Source organism: Mixophyes fleayi, chromosome 11, assembly GCF_038048845.1.
Source record: "Mixophyes fleayi isolate aMixFle1 chromosome 11, aMixFle1.hap1, whole genome shotgun sequence".
Taxonomy (NCBI): Eukaryota; Metazoa; Chordata; class Amphibia; order Anura; family Limnodynastidae; genus Mixophyes; species Mixophyes fleayi.
In genome coordinates this window covers 50,202,414-50,215,452 of record NC_134412.1, presented here as the reverse complement: position 1 = coordinate 50,215,452, position 13,039 = coordinate 50,202,414, and positions in this window count along the sequence as shown.

The window sequence follows — 13,039 nt, the reverse complement described above, 5'->3', positions numbered from 1 at the left end:
CGCTGAGGTGGCGGAAGTCCCCACAGCGATGGCACATCCTCGGCTGACCTGGATAAAAACATTGAATCCTGTCTCTACCAAGGAAGGCAGCCGATGGTATGTGTGTCAGGCCAGCCTCCGTGCATCGCAGATCGACCGTAGCAGACCACCCACCACCCCAGACACCATAGCTCGGGTCCGGTAGTTTTACCAGCGGGGACACTAGACTTGCGTACCGCCTTAACCAGAAGGCCTAGTCGGCCACGGGAATCGACTCATTCCTAACTAGGATTGTATTTTTAACCCTTTCTTGCCTTGTTATGGCTATGGCTCTGAAATTTACCCATGGATCTCGTTCCCTACACCCACCCCACCGATTCCAGAATGCCTGCAAGCCCTGATATGAAATGAAGCTAACGTCATACTCAGACGCTCCGATGGGGTGGATGCAAGCAAAGAGATCCGTGAGCACGAACCCAGAAGAGTCTAGAAATGCCTTTAAGAAGTCAGCTCTGTTTGGGGGATTGTCACCAATGAATTTAAGCTGCACAACATTCCTACGCTTAAGGGGTTGACCTCTAGGAGGCAGACCGCCCAGAAGCAAGCCCACCAACCTCTGGCCTGTACGTGACACAATGCTTGCATAGAAGGATGTACCTGGGACAGATTTTTTTAGCGGAGCCCTGTACCCCAGGATTTAAATGCACCGAACGGTCCTTGGCATCACCTATATTACCAACGGGCCCAGCATTTGACAAATCAGAACCACCTCTTACCACCTCAGCCTGATTATTCATTATAGACTTACTAAGAACCGCCCCTACATTGATTCCCCATAGCCCCAGAACCAGGCTGCCTATCCCAAACACCACGATTACTAGCCAACTCCGCATTTCTCCTAGTTACTTCGTCTATTAAGACAGCTGTTTTTTTCACCCTTTCGGTTAGCTGCAAGGGCCCGTATATGGAGTCAATAATTCTAACCTGAGCATGACTTTAGGACCTTCCAATATCAGTAGAACTACCTGCACACACCACCGATTCAGAACCCATGTTGAGCCCGCCTGAGCCTACATACGGGGAGCCTACAGGACCAAGGACAGGCACAACGGGAGAAGCAGCTAAGCTGCTAGGGGTGGCTGCCTCTGGTCCCTGCATAAAGGTAAGATTACCAGCCTTTGATGGAACTGGTGTGGTGTCGCGGGAGAGGATCACATTATGCTCGCATATATCAGACACCTTGCAAGACTTTATATTACTTTCAGCTTGTTTCGGTAAAATGCTTATCACCGGGACTAGCTCAGTCTTTGGATCAGTTCCACACTTATCACGAATACCTGTTTCCAGAAGAGGGGAGCCAATAGGATCAGATGCCACTGCCTGCCTCAGGAGACCCGCACTGGAACCATTGGCCAAAACCTGAAGTGACGCAGGAGATGAGGACTCCAAGTCCACCACGGGAACCGCAGCTTGACCGGCGTCCCCCCCCCGCACCATCTGTATCCCCCAAGGGCTCCCTCACCGGCGGCTCCCCCTCCTGCTGCCTTATGCTGTTATACAGGTGATTATCAGGTATGCGTTTAGACTGGTCCGTGGGAAGGTTTGCCGGTAAGCGCTCAGAGCTGTCAATGTTAGCAGAAACCTGCGTTCCTGAACAGGTTGCTTGCTCCATCTCCTGTTGCTTTATCGTAAGTAAAAAAAATACAGAAATAGCGCAAAGCTTGGTATCTTCTATAAAACAATTTAATAGCTTTAACAAAGCTTGTTAGTACATGAATAAAAACTGGAACTGCAATGTGATATTATAAAAGGACCAGAAACAACAATATTATTGGCACAGGTCTCGTTGAAGTGCCAATTGGATAGTGAAGGATATTAGATCCAATAAAAATCAATATAAAATACCGCACAATATAATGTAATAATGAACTGCCAGTTGATCAGGCTGGCTGTAATAACCGTTCATATGTAGAAGTAAGCATGCACACCAGTAATGGCAAAACTGAGGTATAAAAAAATGGTTTTAAAACCTATTCCATGGATATAAGGGACTAGTTCATGGCATCTCACTCATGTGGTTTGCACAATTGATATTGCATGTCCATATGGATATGTAGCAAAAATACAGGAAAAAAACAACCTTCACAATCTGAAGTTTAAAAAAATGTTCCAACCTGTGACAGAGTCTGAAGGGATCCTGCTGGAATCCACCCACAGGTTTTGAGTTCCGTATGGTAGAAAAAGGAGAGGAAAGTGCAAAAATAAACCCCGGGGTTTGTAGGCTGGTCCGTGAAGCACTGATATACAAATATTGCAGCTAAGATGTTTTGACGCGTTTCTCTGCGTTCAACCGCCGTTTCATCATCTCCCGGCACGAGTTTAGTCAGGGCTTTTCTGTTGCTTTTCACAGATGCCCCAGAGCCATCCCCCCAGTTGTTTCATCACTGGGGCAGGTAAGTCCTCGTTCAGCCCGGCCTTAACTGAAGCTACCATGTTAAGGTGCACAGGTACTTCTGTCTCACTGTCCTCCAGTTGACTTGCTGGGGACACGGTGCATAGCGGGATTCTTCTCACAGGCTGGCCGCATGGGATCCCTGCATTCGGCTTCATGCAGGGAAATTCTGCCAGAGGATCTGCTTGCTTCATAAGACTAGGGCTATCCACACTCCCAGCCAAGTTGGTAGTAAGCCGGCTGGGAACGGAAACCACTCCAGACCCTGGATCTAAGCTGGGCCTTCTGGAGGCACCAGGCCCGGGAGCCTGGGGTCTCTCCTCCTCGCCTCCCCCAGGATTCTCCATCCTTGCTGGATCACACGGAAGGTAATTTGGCTTTGCAGGAGCTCTCCAACACACAACCTACTCGATGGAATTCACCCAGCTGTAATGCTCTAACAACATTGGTGGCATTATCAGGAATCACATATTCTCAGGAGAGTTGAAACAAGATAAGCCATGCTGCAATGACATCCCTTAGTTTTTAAAACAGGTTGTCAGCGGTATTACCTCGTGTCTGATAACTACCTCTCACTCCCGCCTTCAAGACTTCTCCTGTGCTGCTCCCCACTTATGGAATTCCCTACCACGCTCAATCTGACTTTCCCACAGCCTTCAAATGTTTAGCTGCTCTTTCCAGACCCATCTCTTCTTTAGAGTTGACCTTATCCTCGATTACACTATTGACACTAATAATAATATATATATAATAACAATAATATGTCTCTTAGTGAAGCAGATGATACACAGAGTAGCCTGCCTCAGAAAAATGTGACGTACCTGGGTACATGCTGTTCCTACTGGTGAAGACGATTTACCGACCCAGTGGGCTGTCAGAGTGATATAAACTTTAGTTTGCCCAGTTCCATTTGTCCCCATATCTGTGGTTAAGTGTACAGTGGGTAGAGTGGCATTTTGTAGCCCAGTAATTACATTTTAACGAACAGTGTGGTAGAGGTCAGGAATATCTTTTGTCGTAAAATGGTGTCGTGATGGAATTTGGTAACGGAACACAAGACCTCAAGTAATTGTCTAACACCAGCTGCATTAATAGTGGATATTGGACGCAGACCTAATACTGGCATAGTCCCCATGGCGTTTGTGAACGGCTTTGCAACTGGTTGACAGCTTTCTTACTTTCTTCTTCTAGCAAAGGATTGTTTAACAGTAAATTGTTGTAAACTACTTGTAGTCTTCTTCTGGGTTGAAGATCCACCCTCAGCAGCAGCAGCAGCGGGACTAAGGCTCAATAATTCTTCAGAGGAATCATGATTAGTGGAGGAGTCATCTAGCCTTAGCAACTTGGATGCAGGACTAACTCCCATCACTTGTGAGGATATTGATGATGAAGGTGTTTGGGATGTAGATTGCAGGTGCTGGGATCTAGATGAGCGAAGGGAGCTAGCTGATGCTGGACTGCTTGTTGTTATTTTTTTAACATAAGTTTCTGATTTTCCCAACGGCTTTCCATGAACTCGCTTCAAATGGCGTAACATGGATGAGGATCCTAGATGGTTAAGGTCCCTACCAATACTAAGTGTGGCTTTACAAACTCTATGAATGGCTAAACAACTGTTGTCATTTGTGTAAAAATAATTGCACACATAAGAGGTGGATTTTTGATCTTATACCCAGGCATGACAATGGCCTTTTTCTTATCACTGGCAACAACTCCTGCAATCTTTGTTTGAAAGTGTATAAAAATAATATTGTGACCTGTGAGGTGGTCAAAATTGACTGCAAATGACTTTAAATGAGTGCTCTTGAGGTTAAATAATGTAATAAAAACTACAGATTCAAAACCAAAACCAAAATACACGAGGGTGGTTTTGCCAAAACCCGAAGCTAATCCAGATCCAAAACCACTTCACAGGGGTAAGTGAGCATCTCAATATATATATATATATATATATATATATAGATTAAAGGAATTTGTGTGCTTGAGCAACTTTGATTTGTTTAATGGGACTTATCTTTTGCCAGGATTCAGTGTAAAGTAGATTTCATGCAGCTTTTTCTATTAACTCCAGTTTACAGTGATCCAACAGTGCTAGCTGAGGAGGTGCCTAGAACCCCCCTCCCAGCCTGAGGCACTGTGTGACCTCGGGACCAGCCACTTCGCAGCTTGTCTGCAGATTGTTTCTGTCTGTACTGTCACAGCCCTCTCTCCCCTCCTGTGTGGATGTGGCTAGTCCATTGCGAGACCCTTCAGGAAGTACAAATAGCTGCTTTGTCTTCCTATGATTTTCTGTCTTGACAATGTAAGTAGATATTGCTCTCACCACGTCCAATGTATGAAGCTGATTTTTTTCAATATTAGTGGGATGTGGGCAGAGAGACGGCAGTACCAATTCTTGATTAGGCAGCACGGTGGCTTACTGGTTAGCACTTCTGCCTCACAGCACTGGGGTTATGAGTTCGATTCATGGAGTTTGTATGTTCTCCCCGGGTGCTCCGGTTTCTTCCCACACTCCAAAAACATACTGGTAGGTTAATTGGCTGCTATTAAAGTGCAGTTGGTCTCTCTCTGTCAGTTTGCATGTTAGGGAATTTAGAATATAAGCTCCAATGTGGCAGGGACTGATGTGAATGAGTTCTCTGTACAGCGCTGCGCATTTAGTGGCGCTATATAAATAAATAGATGATGATGATGATGATTGATGTGGAAGGGTTTGGCAATACTTCGGATTCGTCCTCAAGATTACTCTATCCTCATAAATGTTTAGAAAGGATTTTTCACACCATAACACATGTATATCCCCTACTCTACAAGTCAAAGTGATTGCCACTATAAATAGTACCTTCAGAGTGAGCCGTTTTAGAGAAATATCTGGCAATGGTTCGAAGGGATCCGAAGTTAAGGCATCCAGGACAATATTGAGGTCTCATGGGACTGGAAATGGTTTAACTCTTGGTCGCAACCTCTTCACTGCCTGAAAAAAGTGAAAAACGAGATTCTGAGGTGACAATTTTGTGACAAAACGAGTATGATAACTAATTGACCATTCTGTTTCTCGTTTCTCACATAATGTGGATTATAGCAAGTACTTTTTATAGCCCTTGCTTTTGTTCCCCAGCTCACCAGACTACACCTGCATTGTCTAATTACATGTGGCTAAGGGGACATTAGAACTCAGTGTAAATATGTATATTGTGTATTGTAAATTGATGACTTGCAGTAAGGTTGTTATTCATTGTCTTTAAAGTGAAGCCAGGGGGTTTATGGGTAGGAATCAGGTTGCAAGATGCTGGAGTGGGAAAGCTAATTAGTGTCCATTGTTCTCACCAGGCTAGTCCAGACAGACCATCTAACAGGGAAAGTTCTTTGGAGGGTCAGCTCATCTTCACTCCCCTCTCCAACCCCCCCTAGTCCAGCACTGACCAATGGTTAAGTAGATTAGACCCAGGGGTTTGCCCAGGGTGGGGAAAGACTGTGGAAATTAGACCCGAAATATAAGGAGCCACTCCAGGGGGGAGGGGGTGTTCATTCTGGTATTTCATTCATGAAGAGTGCAAGATCTGGTTTTGAGTTGTCGTTCTCTACTGGAGTCTATATATGCAGCTGAGAGAGATCCATGGGTCATGTAGTCTGGACAGCCAGGTGACTTGAACTGATTATATAGGGGAGGAAAACCTCATGGCGCCAGAGAAGGATATTGGATATGTGTGTAAAAAGTGTCCAATTTATTACATATATAAATCGAGACAAATATAAGAAAATACATGCACATAGGTTGCAATCTAAAGTATACAATCGATGTACAAGAAATATGGTACAGCTTCATGTATTATAGTGGAGACAGCATGAGTGGGGCTGGTAGTGGCCCAATAATAAATTCCTATTATAGATGATAAACAGACAATAATCATGCATTAGGCTGATACTGGCCCAATTGTCAAAACCTGATATAGGCGATATGCATGCAATGACCATATATGAATAAAGGTAAAATAAAAAGTCTGTCTGTATGTGAGCTCTATAGTCCAAAGAGCAACATGCAGTGATACAGTCCCAGATGTATACAATAAAGGACCTCAGAGCAGCCAAGACAAAAACAGTTCTGTGCAGAGTCCAATGATTTGTATAGATTTCAAAAGGATAATATCCTATTCTGCCCTGCTGTAGTGGTCCCGTTGAATATAGACTTCAGCAGTGGAAGTAGCAGTCCTAGGGGACATCTATAATATCCGTGATGTTGGTGATCACAATATAGTAGATGGGATAAATGTCCAGACCTGTGGCATCGGATAATGGAGAGGATAAGACTGGGCTGTAATAGTGCCTCTCCCTCTAGCGTTTTGCTTGCTCCAAATCCTCGTGGAAGTCCGTGATGTTTGGGCGGAATTGACGTCTGCCCGTGGCTGCAGCTACGTTCACCGAAGCAATAGCGTATGCGCATGTAATAAGATGTGTAAACAGTCCTTCATTGGCTCTGTCCGGAGCATACAAAGTGGTTAAGAATTTATTGATTGTAACCTATGCTTTTCGCCAATGATGGCTTCCTAAGGGATAGTTGGACAACTGAGGGGGAGTCTCCTCTAAATAGCTTGATGACATTATAAACTTCTTTCCGATTGGTCCTCATGGAAGTGGGCTGGTGCAGCTTCACCAATAGTTTTCTCTCCACGAAGTTAATGGGCAGGTTCTAGAAACTGGAGTCAGCTGCGTTTGTGAACAATTGCACATAAAGTACAAGTGGAAATATTGCTGATAGTAATAAATTCAGCATTGTTAAATTAAGATAAAACAATTGTGGATATCATAGAAATTTTGACAATTCAAAGTCAATGTTCAGACCGTTTGGTGCAAGTAAAAATCCATTTTGTCTCCTCTCTGGACATACGTTCTATAAAGTCTACCCCTCTCCGAGATGGTTGAACAATGCAGATCCCCATAAACTTTAATAATGAAGGGTCTTTGTTGTGGTATTTTGAAAAGTGGTATGAGACACTGTGTGCCTCAAACCCTTTTTTGATGACACTCTTATGTGCAAATTTTTACCAGTTCTGCCAATATATTGTTTACCACAAGGGCATTCTAGCATGTAAATAACCCCCTTGATATCACAACTGAGCTTACTTCTGATTTTGTGACTTTCTCCTGTAGATTCATATATAAATGTCCTGATCGGTTTAGTGTCTTTTTTTATGGCTGACTTTACATGCATGGCATCTATTACAATAATAGAAGCCATTATCGTTATCTCTTAACCAAGTGTTTCCTTGTGTTTGGGTATTGGGCTGTGTGCCACTTTTCACTAACTTATGTTTGGGATTGTCTGCTCTTTTGTAAATAAAATTCAGTCTAGTGGGCAGTGTTTTCCTAAGATCTTCATCACCTAGTGAAATACTCCAATGTTTTCTAATGATATTCTCCATCTTCCTTGAATCCTCACTAAAGCGAGTGATAAAAGGCAATTCAGTGGCCATTGCTTTAGGGTATTTTTCCTTTCTCGCCAAAAGGGTCTCTCTTTTCATCTCTCTGACCTCAAGGTATGCTCATCTAATGAGATTGGGGTCATAGTTTCTTTTGTGGAATCTCTCTTTTAAGGTTGAGGCCTGTAGATCATATTGTTCAATCGTTGATCAGTTGCGACTCAGACGTATGAGGCAGCCTACCATCCTAATAGATTTGTGGGAAGCGCAGATTCCAACTTTCTTGCATTTTAAGGTGACTATAACTTCTTAAACTAGTGGGGTAAGGGACAGATGATGTGGTAAACCTGCCTGGCATTTATTTACTGTGTGTACATAATATTCTAGTGTTGTTTGTATGACAATAAATATACTGTTGTATTTTTCTAACTGTATTTGCCTGAGTGACTATACGAATCCTAGAAGGTACTTGTCAGACTTCCCTGGCACAGGAAGACACCCATGGGTGGCCAGCCAGCGTGAAGTGGGTAGCATTGGGCTAGATAAACCCGGTATCTTCACAAGTTTGATATCAAGAACGATGCTAAAAGCAGATATGTAGATGGCGCTAATCCTTTAACAAAGCCATCCTTAAGGAATTCTAAAACAACCGGGACACTGGCGGCCATAGGATCCTTTGTCATGTTCCTAGCTCAACAAATTCATTTTTTCCAAATTCTGTAATAAATAATAGAGGAATTCTTTGTCCTTACCCGAATTAGTATGTCTATTACATCGTCCGAGACACCCTTGAATTTCAACCTTGTTGTCTCTGTGACGGGAGTAGAACAGGGGTACCTTGGTATTGTTCCCTGTCACCATAAGGTCTATTTCTGGAGTCCGAAAATTTGTGTTTATTAGCTGGAAGACTTCTTTGTGCAATGCCAACTCTCCTGGATGTACTTGGTGTCTGCTTAAATAGTCTGCCACCACATTGTCCTTGCCTGCCACATGAAGGGCTGAGAGTGATTTCAGATTCTTCTCCGTCCACATCATTAGGGTGAATACCTTGGTCCTCATTGCTCTGCTCTTGGTGCTACCCTGTTTGTTTATAAAAGCCCCTACAGTCTTGTTGTCGGAGAATAATCACAGATGTTTGGATCTTAGATAGGACTGGTAGTACTGCAAGCCTGCTCTCATCTCCAAGATGTTCTCCTGGAGAGGTCTCTCTTCTTCCCGTTAGGTGCCTGGTACGATCTTTGCCTGCATGTGGTCAGCCCAGCCTATGGAACTGGCATCCGTGGTAAGAACTGACCAGTCTGGGATCGAGAGAGTCACACCTTTATTCCTCAAGCTTCGAAGCTGCCACCAATTCATCTTTGAGAGGTTTAGTTTGAAGTCTAGAGACCCCACTGTATGATTCCATTTTGCTAAAAGGTTTGATTGAAGGTCTCTCATATGCCATCTTGCCCAGGGAAGGAATCCTATTGTTGATGAAAACACTCCCAGGAGACGGAGAAAGATTTGTGCCAAAACACAAGGTTAAGTTTGGAAGTGATGCGTCAGTGATTGGATTTTGCATAGTCTTTCCTCAGAGAGACAGACTTTGTGTGTTTCTGTATCTATTTGCACTTCTAGGAACACGTGCTGCTGCGAGGGTACTAGATGGCTTTTCGGTATATTGATTAGCCATCAGTGCTATTGCAAAAAAACGGATTACTTGAGTTGTAACCTCTTGGGTAGCCTTTTTTTACTTTGCTGTTATCAGAATGTCATCTAGATATGACCATAAAGCTATGCCTTTCCCCGAGTGCTGTTATGAGAACTATGAGGACCTTGGTAAATGTGGAGAGGCCAAATGGAAGGCAAGTAAACTGGAAATGATGTTCTTGTATGCAGAACCTTAGAAATTGCTTGTGATGGACTGTGATCGGGATATGGAAATAGGCGCCCTATAGCTCTATTGCAGTTAAGAAGTCACTTTTTTCTACTGCCTTGAGGATTGAGTTGATAGACTCCATCTGAAAGTGTTTTGCTTGTACAAAGCAGTTGAGAGCTTGTAAATTTAGGACTGACCTGAAAGAATCTGATGCTTTATGGACTAGAAATAGTTTGGAATAGAACTCCATGTTTTCCTGATTTACCGGCACGGCCACAATAGCTTCTGTTTCTACTACACTTTTGAGGCTGTCTTCAAATACCTATTGCTCTATGAAGTTCGTGGGATTTCTTGATTGGACAAACTTGTTTCCCTTTGGCCAGGTATGAAATTCTATGGCATATTCCCTGGTCACTATCTCCTGAACCCACTGGTCTTGCATGGTCTGCTCCCAAATCTAGCAAAGACTGGATTCACAGATAGTCATTGGGTTCTTTGCTGTTCTTGTTTACCCTTTTTGCTTTGAAGGACTGAAAGGACTGTCCTGTCATATTATCTGGGTGTCTGGAGTACTGTCTCCAAGGCCTATAGGCACGAGCTTCCTTCAATTGTTGTCTTGGGGAATAACTGAATAAATGTCTTCCCCTACTTTCCTGTGGTAGGCGATTAGCACTGCCACTTGGTAGCCTTTGCATCAGATTATCCAGTTTCTCCCCAAACAGCAAATTACCTTCATATGGAAGCGTTGTCAAACGGCTTTTGGATCGGTGTTCTGCCACCCATGGATGTAACCAAAGCGCCCTCCTTACGTCCATACCTGCCCCCTCTGGGTGTTTGCCCAAACATCTCTGATTCCTGATCGTGGTTCGGTGAGTGTATGAAGCCAGCACTACGCATGTGCCCGCAAAAAGCGTTCTTCGGCAGCAACCGACAGAAAGCCAACTCCGGGATCCACGGAGGGGATACCTACTCCTGGTCCAGTCCTGTACAGGCCCTGATGAAACTGCATAGCAGCCAACATATGAGGGAAGTCAGACCTCACCGGTAAGCCCTCTCCTACCACAATAACAAACAAAACAACAAATGCTACTCTGCACTACACTACCTACACATGCTGAGACAGGAAGAAATGACACTGATAGGGAGGATGAGCTGCCTCATTTACTCTGCAGGTAGGGCGAACTTTTCCTGTCTACACTAAGCTGAACAGGGTATTAACCCATTGTGAGGGCTGCCATGGAGTAGGGAAAGGAAATACTATTAATTGAATGTTGGGGTTGTTGGGGGGAAATGGGTCTTTTTAATAACGGTTAATGCCTATATTTTACTGTCCGGGTTGGTTGCTGGGAGACCTAATTATTAACTGTAGATGCATTAGATTTAATATCAGACTACTTTGGTGGAGGGAGGCCTACTGTGTTCACTCATTGCTGGAATTTCTATATCATGTGCCTGTCATTTTTTCAGGGACCCAACATCCCAGGATCCAGGCAAGCAGCAACTGAGCTTATGAAACGAGCAGTAGAAACAAGTAGTGAAAGCAGCAAGAACAGGTAGGAGAGAACTGGACAGTCTGCCAACTGTCCTGATTCTGGTGGGTCAGTCCCAATTTTAGGGAATGACCACTCAGTTAGGAATTTGTTACGACTGTAAGGACAGTTCGGAGTTATGTTCAGCTTTATACGGTTCTGCTTGTGAAGGGGGAACTGCATACACTTAAAAGTAGTGCATGCAGCATTGTCAATGTACATGATAGGGATAGGAAGAGTTGGAGAGTAGCCAAGCACTGTCTACAATTATGGCCATGCCCCCATGCATGCTGCTCACGTCCACTGGCGGCATGGCGTGGAAACCCCTCTCTACAAATCCTGCGTTTGCCCCCGAACTGCTCTCTTCTGGAAGAAGCTGTTGTGCAGAACTAACAAGCTGATCATTTTGTCATCATAAGTTGACAGTCACTCAGCTAGTAAGTAATAATGAAGAAGGATAGAACCCAAAGGAGGTGTTTCTGAAAATTGAAAGGTTAAGAAATAATGTGAACGTAATATAATTGGAGTGCGATACAATGCTTGCAGCTGTGAAGTTTTATTGAAAACTTGTGATTACATCTCTGTAACTTTTTTAGAAGAATGTTTTTGTAACTGTCAATAAGTGCTAAAGTTCCTAAGAATAGTACATCCACAGTGATTTATGTTCTCCGTAGAATCTTCATGCAATCACTAGTACTACTATTATTATTATCATCATTATTATTATTGTAACTGAACAAAAATCATCCATTAATTGATAACTGTCTATTTGTACATGTGTTCAATGCCAGATTGGTTGTTTAAAATGCAGGGATACTGCAGAAAAAAGGCAGAAGAGATTAAGGGTAAATGTCCACTGCAGACTTTTGAATAAGATTGGTTCTTGCTACATATAGAACAATATTTTCCTAAGTATAATAATTTCCCAGAAAATCTGATTGCTCTATCCACTAACACTGATCAGTTAAAAGGATAAAGATGATTTCACCATTGCAGTGTAACATGAGTTTCCTTTACAGTGTTTCAAACCCCATAGCAATCCAACAGTACATTAGTATACAACTGATTACATTCAGGGCTGGATTTACCGCTAGGCAACCTAGGCAACTGCCTAGGGCAGTGGTTCCCAAACTTTTGCAGTTCGCGGCACCCTTAGAGTCTCCAAATTTTTTCAAGGCACCCCTCCAAAATAATTACTGAGCAGTCCTGTTTTGGAAGTAGTTGGGACAAAAAATTGTAATAAGTATTTATGTCACGACAAAAATACTTATTTAGTTGTATGCAAAAATGCCCCTCTGCATTCAAACATCCAGGCACGCTGCCCCCTCTGCACCCAGGCACGCTGCCCCCTCTGCACCCAGGCACGCTGCCCCTTCTGTCACGCTGTCCCCTCCTCTGCCCTCTGTCATGCTGTCCCCCCCCCCCCTCTGCTCTGTCACACTCTCCCCCTCCTCTGCCCTCTCTCACGCTGCCCCCTCTGCCCTCTGTCACGCTGCCCCCCTCTGCTGCCCTCTATCACGCTACCCCCCTCTGTCCCCCTCTGCATCCAGGCACTCTGCCCCAGGCACGCTGCCCCCTCTGCAGCTCCCTGTCACGCTGCCCCCTCTGCAGCCCTCTGTCACGCTGCCCCACTCTGCTGCCCACTGTCCCCCTCTGCTGTCACACTGCCCCGCTGTCACACTGCCCCTGCTGTCACACTGCCCCTGCTGTCACACTGTTCCCCTCTGCTGTCACACTGCCCCTGCTGTCACACTGCCCCGCTGTCACACTGTCCCCCTCTGCTGTCACACTGCCCCGCTGTCAC